General features: G+C 43.9%; 1 long non-coding RNA gene across 1 annotated transcript; it reads left to right on the top strand.

The window, feature by feature from the left end:
* The first annotated feature begins 465 nt into the window (after positions 1–465).
* LOC144588942 (uncharacterized) lies at positions 466–12,727 on the top strand. The gene is made up of 2 exons (XR_013544710.1): positions 466–1,439; positions 1,798–12,727. It is a non-coding gene; the product is annotated as an uncharacterized LOC144588942 (long non-coding RNA).
* The last annotated feature ends 163 nt before the right edge of the window (positions 12,728–12,890 follow it).

Below are 12,890 nucleotides of genomic sequence, written 5' to 3' on the forward strand. Positions count from 1 at the left end.
TTACCTTGTTAGAACCTGCGTGCAGGACAAATAATGGTTTTTACAAAAGAAAACAGAACTTCTGATTCTGGACCAAAAATGCTCTATGATCAAGTGATAGAGTGATTTCATTCTAGAAGGTTTATCCCAAATCCAGTCATGGTCTAGAGCAGTGATGGTGAACCTTTTTGAGCCCGAGTGCCCAAATTGCAACACAAAATCAACTTATTTATTTCAAAGTGCCAATACTGCAATTAAAACCCAAATGCTGAGGTTTTAGTTTAGAAAAAAACAACTGCTCCTGCACTGCAAGGGTTAAATGCTTGTTTCCCCTCCCTCCCATGGGCGGTATTAACAAATAAATACTTACTGGTCCTCCAATCCCCCATTGGGCTAGGCCGATAATGGTCGCCATTGCACTCCTCCGCTGGACCACTGCACCACCAGACGGGAGTGCCAAAATCCGGGATCGGAGGATGGGTATTTATCTATGGCGACTTATGGCTCGTGTGCCCACAGAGGGGGCTCTGTATGCCAGCTGTGGCATGCATGCCATAGGTTCACCATCACTGGCCTAGTGGTTCGGGTGTTTATGAATGCAAGCCTTGATTTCTCTCAGTTTAAGAGAGAGCCATAGTTGTGTTCATTCGTTTTCATTGGGGCCTAAGGCATTGAATTTGCTGCCGACTTATGAGACACGCAGAAAAGCTTCCTGTATTCTTGCTTTGATGGGCAAAAGCCTGATCTTAGCATGTTGGAAGATAACTTTTTGGAGCACCAGCCTAGAATACTGTCAGAAGGCCAAGAGATTTAACAATCAGAAGGATTGGTGACAGGGGATACATTTATAGGCCACTAATTTTTTTAAAAAAAATCATGCAAAATGTAAGCTTTTGTGGGTGAATCACATGATCAGAGGGACTGTTGACATCATCTTCAGGACTCAGCCAATCCGGAGGGTGTTGCTGTTGCTGCCTTGGGAACCCAACCCTACTCACCTGGGTCTTTGTGACCTCACAGGGCCCCACCTCTCTGCTGGCAGATAAAAGGGGCTTGCTGGGCAGGGCAGGAGACCAGAAGGGAGGTCGGTGGCCAGAGGGCAGTCCAGCAGAGAGAGCGACAGTGGCTGCAGGTGACCCAGCCCTTCTGCCCAAGGCAAGTTCTCTCGCAAAAGCAGATGAACTTGCTAAGTGGGCTGGCGAGTTAACAGCTTGAGGCTGGTGGAGATCTGTGGCTTAAAGCTGGCTGATGTCAGCGATGGACCGGGGGAAGTCGGTGGATGTTTGCAGACAGAAGCTGGTGGAATATGCCTGCGAAAGCTGAGGCCCCAAGGCGGAGGCCGGCAGAGGTTGGCGGATGAAGCCGGGAGATGTTAGCCTCCTGAAACCAGCTGGCGGAAGCTTGATGGATATCAGTGGATGGAAGCCCAGGCGTGTGTGTGAATGGCTGCTGGAGTTAAGGTGTGTGTGTGTTGGGGGGTAGCTTGTGTGTGTGTGTGTGTGTGTGTGTGTGTGTGTGTGTGTGTGTGTGTGTGTGTGTGTGTGTGTGTGTGTGAATGGGCTGGCTGGCGTTCCATGGGCATGTCACTGGGGCGTGAGTGTGACCCAAGCATTTGGGAGCTGGTGGAGGCTCGCTTCAGAAGTGGAGTGGAAGAGTTGAACGGGATGGATATTCCTGGTTGAAGCCAGTGGATGTTGGCAGGCAGAACTTTGGGATGAAGTTGCCAGAACATTGATGGGTAGATACGCCTGGGTTGAAGCTGGTTGACGGCAGTGGACGAGCTCATCCCCTTAATTGATTTTTCTCTCTCCCTTGCAGGGCCCGAAGCTTCCTCTCCCTCAGGGGGAAGCGAGGGACCAGAAGGCAGATGTCCTGCTGGAGCTGAACCAGGGCGTTGTCTCCGCTGAGGATTCCCATTTAGCCTCTTTTCCAAAACCAATAAAATAATTTTTCTCAAATGTTTTTGAAGTGTTGTCCTGTTTGTCAGGGGCTGTCACGGGATTATCTTCCCCATCCCCTCATATCTGGGGCCCAATGCCTGGGGTGGGTCTTTGTGAAGTCATGGTGTGGGGCCTTGTGATGTCACAGGAATTGGGAACATAATATTTCTCCATGCATGTGTATGGGAGTGAGCTAGGTGTTGTATGTTCCCTGTCTGAGCTCCTAAGCAAGTATATTACATGTCGTGTTGGACAGACACAGGAAGCCAGTGAGCCCTGGTGCCATTTGGAGAGGGTTGGAGTTGGGAACCCAAACACTATGGCCACCCCGTAACAATAAACGTGACTCAATCTTTTCCTTCCACCACTGCTCCTCACATTTGTTTGCCTGGCCTGGAGATTCAGGGGAGTCCAGCCATTTCCTGGCACAGCAGCTCATTCTCTGAGACCTGGCAAGCCTCATCTTCATCATCAACACCATGAGCACTCTATGGACAGCTCCTTGCAGAGTACAAGTGGGGAGAAAATATGCCACTTCAAAGAAGCTTACAGTCCAACCTCTTGTGCCAGTGCCACAACCGAGGAAATGGAGATGGGCAATGATTTGGAGATGAGCATACATTAAAATTCATGTGGATCCATGCCATGGATAGTTGGCAAAAATACACTGGTACTGCAAAATCTGCTGCTTGAGGGCAGTGGCTTCTTCTGAGCACCTAGTGCAGTGATGGTGAACCTTTTTGAGCCCAGATTCCCAAACTGCAACACAAAATCAACTTACTTATTTCAAAGTGCCAATACTGCAATTAAAACCCAAATGCTGAGGTTTTAGTTTAGAAAAAAGAACAACTGCTCCTGCACTGCAAGGATTAAATGCTTGCCCCCCCCCCGGGTGGTATTAACAAATAAATACTTACTGGTCCTCCAGTCCCCCATTGGGCTGGACCGGTAATGGTTGCCAGTGCACCCCTCCGCTGGACCAATGCACCACCAGACGGGAGTGCCGAGATCCGGGATCAGAGAATGGCTAAGTATTTATCTGTGGTGACTTACGGCTCGTGTGCCCACAGAGAGGGCTGTGTGTGCCAGTTGTGGCACGCGCACCATAGGTTCGCCATCACTGGTCTAGAGAATGTTAAGGTCTACAGAACACGACAGAACAGTCCAAAGTCACAAATGGTCACTATTTTTCAGTAACTATACCAGCTCTCCAAAATCCAACATTACTGTTACTTTTGTGAAATCTAAAAATTGGCTTTTTATTAAATATGAAATCCCACAATTCAGGCCCTCTTGTTTGCTTCTACCTGATTTTTAGTGGACATCCCTAGGTTTCTAAGCTGTACAGTTGGATACCTTGGATCCAACCAGTTTTCTACACACTTTTCTTTTTAACCTTCTGGCCTCTTTTTCAGTCTCATCTCAATGGGATCCAAGGAGTAACTTTAAACTTGCCTGTGCCTCTTTGAGTTTGCAGGGCACATAGACGTGACAAATGGGTGTTTTCTGCTGTACTCTCTGTGAGAAGTGCTATTGTTTTCGGTGACTGGCTGCACAAGCCTCCAAACCCTTTCTAGCCCTTCATCAGAAAGGCAGCTATTGACTCCACTCATTCTCATACACTGTGCACCCTAAGCTTTACCAAATCAACCCATTAAAGGTTCATTCATGTTTCCGGATAGTTTGGCAGAACAAAGTGAATGTAAGGATCATCTATACCCCACCTCAAGAATATAGAGATTATGGAAATGTCAGTGACTGTAATTTCCCCAGTAACCCAGGAAAGAAGAAAAAAAAGAAAGAAAACATCAACTTAGAATGTAAAATATGGTTTGGGGTGGGGGGAGTTGCTTTTTAAAAATGGAATTTAAGACACCAAGATGCCACGATTCCAGTACCATGTGGATGCTATAGCAAACTAATGGGAACAGCAGAAATTGCTGTGAGGAATGTTTTTCTAGAAACCGCCTGTGGTTGAAGAAAGGCAGGGAAGGCAAAAGAGCACAGACAGATTACAACTGAGGGATTTGTACAGCGGGAGTGCCTCCTTCATTGGACTGAAGTTCCTACAATGACTGCTTGCTATTGTTTTTCTGCTGAGATCCCCTCCCCCTTCTAGGCAATGCTAAAGTTCTCTCACTGCTTTGTTCTTTTCTGCAGGGCATGTCATGTACTGCCCCTTCCCGCTTGACGTTCTCCTGCAGAGTTTCAGATACTACCATTAGGGGACATGTGATGCTCTTGAATTCCTATCACATTTCTTGCCCTGTTTCCCAACAAGAGACACAAGACACACTAGAAAGTAACTTCTCAAGTTAAGGGCTAGAAGGTGACAACAGCAGCAAGAAACTCGGGACATAGTAATGAGTTTTCACATATATACTGGTGACAGTATGGGCATGATAAGAAAACCAACCTTCTAAGTAAGTAAATGCAAGGCAGAATATTGGCAGTGGTGCAACACAACTAGAGATCACAGAATCAAAGCCCTTGGGGTTTCTGGTTAGCAAGGACTATGCCATCAGCTGACAACCTCCTTAGGCTTCCCTCTTTACTCTCAGCTGAGCTGCAATACTTATGGTAGTTAGGGCAGAAATGGATTTTTCCAAACAACAACAATGCATTGTCACAGACTATCCTCATTGCAGTGCAAAATATTGGGGGCTAGTTTGGTCTTGAATAGACAATTTAAGGCCATTAACTTTGCAGAAGACCTGCTCCTAAATCACTAATATGGACTGATCCAGCAATCTGCATTTTGTACTCTTCTTATTACCTATCCTGATGAGTGCCTTCCGTTCCAAATTAATACTGGATGTAAGGTTTCCAGATCAGCAGCATCCCATTCCCTCAGATTTATGGGTAAAAAACAAGAGATGGGGGGAGAGATCCTTGTAATAACAAAAAGGTGGGCCGTGTGCAGTCCCAGAGGAAAACCAAGCCGGGGGTGAGGGAGTTTTATTTCAGAATTTGTAGAATTTGTTGCCATACAAAAAAGAAGGTTAGTGAGTGATGACAACAGTGCTTTGCTCTCTGCCTTGCTCCAACTGGCATGATGTCATGTCCAAAAGCCAAGCATGTGGGGACTGGGGGAAATGCCAGTGCTGTATCCACCGGAACTCATGCCATTTGAGCATTTTCACACAGTACCAGTGAACTTTGGTGCCAGCTGGGAATGGGTGGAGAAGGAGGTCAAGAATTCAAAGCAACGTAACATACCAAAAATCAAAGTATTAAAAGTGTTATCCTCCCCAGAGTTCCGTGGCACAGTACTTAAACTGCGGCACTGCAGTTAAGCCTCTACTCATGAATGGAGTTCATTCCTGATGGGTTCAAGTAGTCAGCTCAGGGAAGACTCAGCCTTCCATCCTTCCGAGGTCAGTAAAATGAGTACCCAGCTTGCTGGGGGGGGGGGGGGCGGCAATGTGTAGCCTGCATAATTAACTTGTAAACTGCCCAGAGAGTGCTTGAAGCACTATGGGGCGGTATATAAGCAGTACACTTTGCTTTTTTTTTCTTTTTACCTAGCTCACGGGGGAGGGGGGGAGGTGTTCCTTGCCTAGTTAAGCTGTAAACTGCCCAGAGAGTGTTCTAGCCGCCTAGAGTGGACGAGTAGTCCAGATAGGCGGGGTATAAAACAAATAAAATATAAATAAATATGACAACAGCAACAACAACATTTGCCTTGAGATTTCTCTCCTTGCCTGGAGACCTGAGGAAGCACCACAGTTCCCTGAAATGTGGACTGGCCCTCTGACACATGGGAATCCAAACTGGATACCATCAGATCTTAACAGACTAACTGCGAACAGCAGTACTTGCCATGGGCTGGCTCTGGCCAAAGCACAAGCTATTCAGCTTGATCGGCCCCCCTCCCTAAGCGGCTCAGGCAACAAGGCGTGATTTCCCCAGACATTTTCTGTGCTGCTGTTTCACCACAGGGGTCTACAGGATGCACTCCTCCCACCTCGACCCCCTCAGAGCAACATGTGTCCCATGGTTCTGATCAGGACCCTTTCACAAAGAAGCATGATGGTAACGGGTGGGGCACAATTAGCAATATGCCCCTCATCTCCTTCCCTGTCAGCACTTATCCCCATCCTTTCTACTTCACTGGGCATGTCTCACATCAGCAAGTCCAAAGATTTAATTGGTTTTGCAAACTAGTGTCAAGTATTTGTGGAGACTCCTGGGAGGGAGAATGGACCATTGTTCTAGAGTCCTTGATGGCCTGTGCAGATTTATGGATTGTTTTCTGTTTTTTCTCCTTCTAAAAACCAATGGAGGCAGGGAGGAGTGTAAAGATGGATGAGAAAAGAAACTTCAAAAAGAAGTTCTGAAATTTTAAGAACAAGCATTATTCCTTAGAAAAATGTGTACACAATCTTAGGAAAAAGAAGAGTGGAGATGTTGCTTCTTTTGCTTCCTTTTTCAAATGTGTGCCCAAAGGAATTTTTCTAGAATTGGTCTTGTGCCCATAATAAACAATGTGAATCAAAGCAGATGCAGATCGAATCAACTCCAAATTTTCTTTAGAAGCAATAATGATGAGACAGGCTGGGCACAACATGAGAAATCAAGACTCACTGAAAAAGACAGCAGTGCTAGGGATAGTTGAAGGCAGCAGGAAAGGAGGAATACCAAATATGAGATGGATTGAGTCCATAAAGAAAGCCATGGCCTCGAGTTTGCAAGAGTTGAGTAGGGCTGTTAAGGACAGGCCATTTTGGAGATCACTCATTCATAGGATTGACATAAATCAGAGGTGACCTGACAGCAATTAACCACAAAAGCACTGAACCCAAAAGCAGGGCTGATGTTTGTTGTGGGGTTTAGGATTATTTCTGGAGACCAGCCTAGTGGAGAGACAATAGCAAGAACAGACACTTGCCATCACCAAGATATATGTAATGGCAGCTCCATTTGCTCGGTAGACATTATGGAATGTGTATCAATCAATGTGCATCAATCAATGATGCCAGCATAATTTTAAATTATGTATTTAAAATACATAAATACCAAAAACTGGCCAATGATCTACCAATTGATGGAAATCTACCTTCCTACCTCCTTCTCCAGCAATCACTCTTATTGCTCAATGCTTTCTGCTTTCAGAGGCTTTGGAATAACTTTTATTAACTGCCTGGAACAACAATATGTTATCTGGACTGGAAAAAACAAAGGAGTTACCTCTTCTTTCTTAGTACACTGGCAGACATAATCACCTGCAGGTGCTGTACCCAGAAGGGTTCTCTTCTTGGGATGACATTCAATACATAAGCAGCAAGAACACTTGCATTGCCAGCTTCCATGAGACTACTCAAAACAGAAGCCCTACTGACTCCAGTAGGACTTTTTTTTTCCAGATATATATGGCACTTTGAACAGCCAAAATTTGCAATTATTTCTTCCATTGTAAATTGGGGACTTTTTTCTTCTGTTTTTTTTAATTAATATATAAATTTCTGTTTTTAAAAGCCAGCATATACAGTCCTTCAAAAAACAAAACAAAAACCCACTCTGTGGTAAATGAATGCTTGATATGGTTTCTAATACCGATCACTCCCTGGTGTGTAGTAGAGTAAAACTAAGAACAAAGAGATTGTATTAAACGAAAAAGGAAGGAAGACCACGTATTGACATCAGCAAGATTCGTGATCAAAGAAAAGTGGAGGAATTTGCCCAAGCACTTGAGGAAACCCTTCCAGCCTGGCTGATGCAAATGCACCTGAACGATAGGAACATTTCAAGAACGCTGTTTATAACACCGCCTTGTCCATATTTGGCAGGAAGACCAAAAAGATGGCAGACCGGTTTGAAACCCATTCCAAGCAGTTGATGCCAGCCATCGAGGATAAGAGGAGAGCTCTAGCAGCATACAAAGCCTGTCCTAGTGAGTACAACTTGCAGGCTCTTTGACTTGCTTGTTGGAAAGTCCAACAGGCTGCCAGGAGATGTTCCAATGGTTATTGGCTTCAGCTCTGCTCTCAGATACAGATAGCAGCAGACACAGGTAACACCAAGGGAATGTATGACAGTATCAAGCAGGCTTTAGGTACAATTCAGAAGAACTGGGCATTTTCAAAGGCCAACTGAAAATCTGGCTCTTTAGGCAAGCCTTCCCTCCACTACTTCTTAATTTATTTTGTTCTTCCATTGTGAGTTCTTGTCTATTGATGTATTACTTGTTCCTATATTTTAAATTGTTTACCTTATATGTTGTTAGCCGTCCAGAATAGCCAGTTGACTAAATGGGCGGGGTACAAATTCAACAAATAAATAAATAAATAAATAAAATGGTTGACCATTCCCTTCTCCTGGAGGCACCCTGGGATTGTGTAGCTTGCCAAAGGTCCACAGGGAGATAACTAAACCACACCAAGCTATCCAGCCAGCTTCTATCTGTCTTACAGATTCTTAAATAAGTTTATGACATCCTTCCCAGCACTTTTTTCCGTGCATGTTCACAAAGCAGGAGGATCACTGCAAAAGAGATGGGCAGCAGTACAGTATTGTTGCACATGCAGCCAGGATCCATAGGAAGACAGAACACCTGGTACTTTAGGGCTTGCTGAAACTGCATAACTGATGGTGGGTAAAGCGCTGCAGCAACACACAGGACTTCCTAGGCATGTCAGGAGTTGGAATGAGACAGGAGAATATAAGACCTAGGGAGGAACTGGGGGTGTATGTGGACCAGTGGGAAGAATCATGGAGGGATGGGGGGCTGCAAGGTGGTTGAGTTTGGGGGAAATTGAGGATAAATTACAGCTGGAATAGGGGGACAAATGAAGGTTGGGGGAAGCTGTAAGTATCTACAGTGTAAGATAACCAGTACAGGAGACAGTGGGTAGAGCTCTGGCGGGGGGGGGTATTTTGAGGGGTATCTATGGGTGTTGGAGGGGTGGGATTGTATATGTTATGGACAGTGTATTTATGTCTATGTGGAGCGGGAGGGATGTAGTGATTCCAAAAGGGGAAACAAGTAATGGGGTATGTGGATTTTGTCTTGGCAGGGTGGGTGCAGGTTGGGAATTGCTTGTTGTCAGGAGGGTGTTTCGCTGTTTTTAGAGCATGGAAACTTGACTTGATAAAATTAATTCATTGCATGACCGATTGCAAGCCCTCCCAAGAAAATAATTATTACTAACTTTGACAAAGAAGCTTAGTAATTTTCGTTGCCCACTACATGGCTCATTACTTTTTAGTTCCTCTTAAGGGAGAAAAAAATCTGAAAGGATTAGAAAATGGCCTAAAAACTGCATTGAACATTTCTTAAAATGGCCCTTTAAGTAATGAAAAAAAAATCAAAGAATAAACATTATTCATCACATGCAAAAATGTCACATAATGTCATTTGCCATCACGATGACTGTGATGTATAGTGACCCTCCCAGAGTGTTCTTGATATAAAGTGCTCAGAAGTGATTTACCAGAGTCCTTCTTTCTTCTAGTGCTCTGGAATGCTGCAGGTTGCCCCGGGTCATACAGGTGGCCGGGCATATAACCCTCTCAGCTCTACACTCTCCAGGTGATCTCGGTGGGCCTCTCTCCCAGGAGGTACAATGGGGATTTGAACTCTTGAGCCCTGACTCTGGAAGTAGCCTCTCCAACCCACTGAGTTGTGACAGCATTATACCAGGACAAAATATGGAAACAAAATGGTTTCCAACAGGCAAATGTGTCAGACAGTGGTGCATTTTATCTCCCTGTTCGTTTTAAATGCAGAAAATATATTACGCAAACCTGGATTAGACTCCGATGAAGGAGGAATGAAATTTGGTGGAAGAAGCAGCAATAATTCAATATAATATTAATTATAGTAAATACAACTCAGTAGGCAACTGATGGTAACTGATAACATCTATCGTGACTTCTTAGTTAGTTACCTACGTGCCATCAAGTGAGAACAGATTTATAGCAAGCCTAATAGGGGATTCAAGATAAGTGACATATTTGAAGAGTGGTTTGATCAGTTCCACTCCCCAAGAGAGTTTCCATGGCCAAGTGGAGAGTTAAACCCTGTTCTCCCAAGTCCTAGTCTGTCACACTATCCACTACATCAAACTGGTTACTTTCTTAACTTGGGACAGTTCACCTCCAAAAGTTACACCATTTGTGCTACACCAGTGTGACTAAGAACAAGGATGTGAGCTGATACAATCAATACTACACTAAATTTAATATAATATAATTTAAGACATGCAGTTAATGCCTTATTGAAACATCTACCAAGGAAGGTTAAAAAAGAAAGTGCAAAAGCAGAATTACAGTTGATTATTAGGAAGAGAAAAATAACAAGTATGGAAGACGTAGATAACATTAATGAGTAAGGTAAAGGTAAAGGTTCCCCTTGACAATTTTTGTCCAGTCGTGTCCGACTCTAGGGGGTGGCGCTCATCCCGCTCTTCAAGCCATAGAGCCAGCGTTTGTCCGAAGACAATCTTTCCGTGGTCACATGGCCAGTGTGATTTAGACACGGAACGCTGTTTACCTTCCCACCGAGATGGTACCTATTTATCTACTCGCATTTGCATGCTTTCGAACCACTAGGTTGGCGGGAGCTGGGACAAGCAACGGGCGCTCACTCCGTCGTGTGGATTCGATCTTACGACTGCTTGGTCTTCTGACCCTGCAGCACAGGCTTCTGCGGTTTAGCCCACAGCGCCACCACGTCCCCTTTAATGAGGGCAATTAAGAAATTGACACTAAAGCTTGGAAGGGCAGCCATGATGGGACTTGAAATGTTCCTCATATTGTGCATCTATCCATTCTCATAGATGTGAGAGATGCATAGTGAACAAGCTGAATACCTGAATAGGGCTTTTGACATAAATGTTTTAAGATGACCTCTTGGTGGATGGCAGGGATGAACCTGAACATGCTGTTGTCCTCTGAACATGCTATTACCTTCAAAACCTTCAACAACATGGACTAACAGAGGAAATGTTGATTCAAGACAGATTCAGAGACATTTCTAAGACATACCATCTTCCAAAGAGGAATATTGCCAAAACCTAGTTGTGTAAAAGCCATTTGATAATTGCAGGAACCAGACAACAAAGACACCTACCGACCCTTCTGTAATCTTTGTTAGCACCACTCAAAGTTTAATTTTCCACACCAGATAGTCCCCATATACCACATCCTAGTTGAATGTGTCAACCTGGGGCATAGGACAGCATGTCAAAAAGTTTCACAAAGATGGATTATTTGTTTGCCATCTGAAACTCTTACTGGCTCAGAAAGATCTCTTGAGGAGGGCATTGGCTTTGGCATGTTTCTGGGACATGAAACACTTTAAGGCTTGTTTATGAGGTAGAAAATGTATAATATTTGACCACAAAGACTTGCCCACCTTCTTTTTCACAAGAAGTCCTCAGTAAGCTAAGATTTCCTGAATGGACAGTGAAGCCGATGGACTTTGCTTTTGCAAATGTGCAATTCCCTGAAACCAACAATTTATTTATTTATTTATTTATTTATTTATTTATTTATTTATTTATTTATTTATTTATTTATTTATTTATTTATTTATTTATTTATTTAATATCCCGCCCATCTGGTATATCATACCACAGTGTGACTGGTAATTACTAATCTGGCTTGCTTGCATTTTAGCTGAACTGAGAGATGAAGTGAAATCTAATAATGAGGGAAACGTTCTCATTACACAGACTACCACAGGCACTACAAGCTTATTTTAGTTTTCAAATTAACATCTTTAAAGTACTCAATAAGCTGAAGGCCTATCTAGTAGATGTTAGAAAACTGACAGGCATGTCAACATGTTGTTCTCATCTGCATTAGATGAATGGGTTTCAGATATACTGTAATTGGTGGTATCATCAAGCTTGCTTTGTTCATCCATTGAAGGTCATCTAGGGGGAAAAAATCCAAATGACCACTATAGCAAGAGGTTTGGTGTCCAGTGAGGGACAAACATGCTGAAGAGCTAATTAGAAACCATCACAGAAAACCTACTACAGTATATCTCTTTCATACCAACTGGGTATTTCTCCTGTGTTTGGAAAATATTTGTCCTTGACATAATGGCATCATTTGATTATAAGTCCAGTGGGACAAAAAATTGCCGTAGTAACACTGGACTGTTGAATTTAGGAGTTTTATCTTTTACACACACACACACACACACACACACACAAACACACATCATAAAAACACTTAATTTTTTTTTGTTAGGGAGAGCTTCTAAGAGACAATGAGATAATAAACTCTACAGTAATGCAGAAATAATTTCATGAAGGTGTTTCACTGGGCTACCCAAGAGCCACAACAGACGGAACAGATGGAGACAAGAGGCTCAACAGCCTGCTTCAGCAAAAGGCTGCACGGGAGGATTCCTTACAGGATAATAATATATGCCACACTCAGTAGCTGGGATCCAGAGAAGAACTTTGCAAACTTACTTCCAATAAGTTAGAGAGGGCAGTTGTTTCCACCAATCTGAGGCTGTGTGGCTCTGGGTTATCTTCACTCACCCCGAATGAGGCAATGGCTACTTTACACATGGTTTGTTGACCTGATTGTGACAACACACAGCGTGCAAAGGGATTCAGGCTGTGCCCAGAAGAGTCCAACAACAACAACAACAGAAAAAGTCACGTGGTCCTTGCACACAATCCAAAGAGGTGTGTGCGCTATACCTTTATTATATCACTAAAAATTGCAAACAAGCAAACAAAAACAACAACACCCCACTAGCTTTTGACTTGGAGGAGTCTTCATCAGGCTGGGCACCAGAGATCAACGTGTCTAGTGCAGGAGAAATACAGAAGCTGCAAAAATTATGGCCATACATGTCAGCAAGGCTTCTTTGCTTTGAGTATGTTGCAAAATGGGGTGCAGGCTCACGTTGGGGGTGTGGGTTTCAAATACACACACACACACACACACACACACACACACACACACACACACACACACACACACACACACACACACACACAC

The sequence above is a fragment of the Pogona vitticeps genome, chromosome 4 (assembly GCF_051106095.1).
Source record: "Pogona vitticeps strain Pit_001003342236 chromosome 4, PviZW2.1, whole genome shotgun sequence".
Classification (NCBI taxonomy): domain Eukaryota; kingdom Metazoa; phylum Chordata; class Lepidosauria; order Squamata; family Agamidae; genus Pogona; species Pogona vitticeps.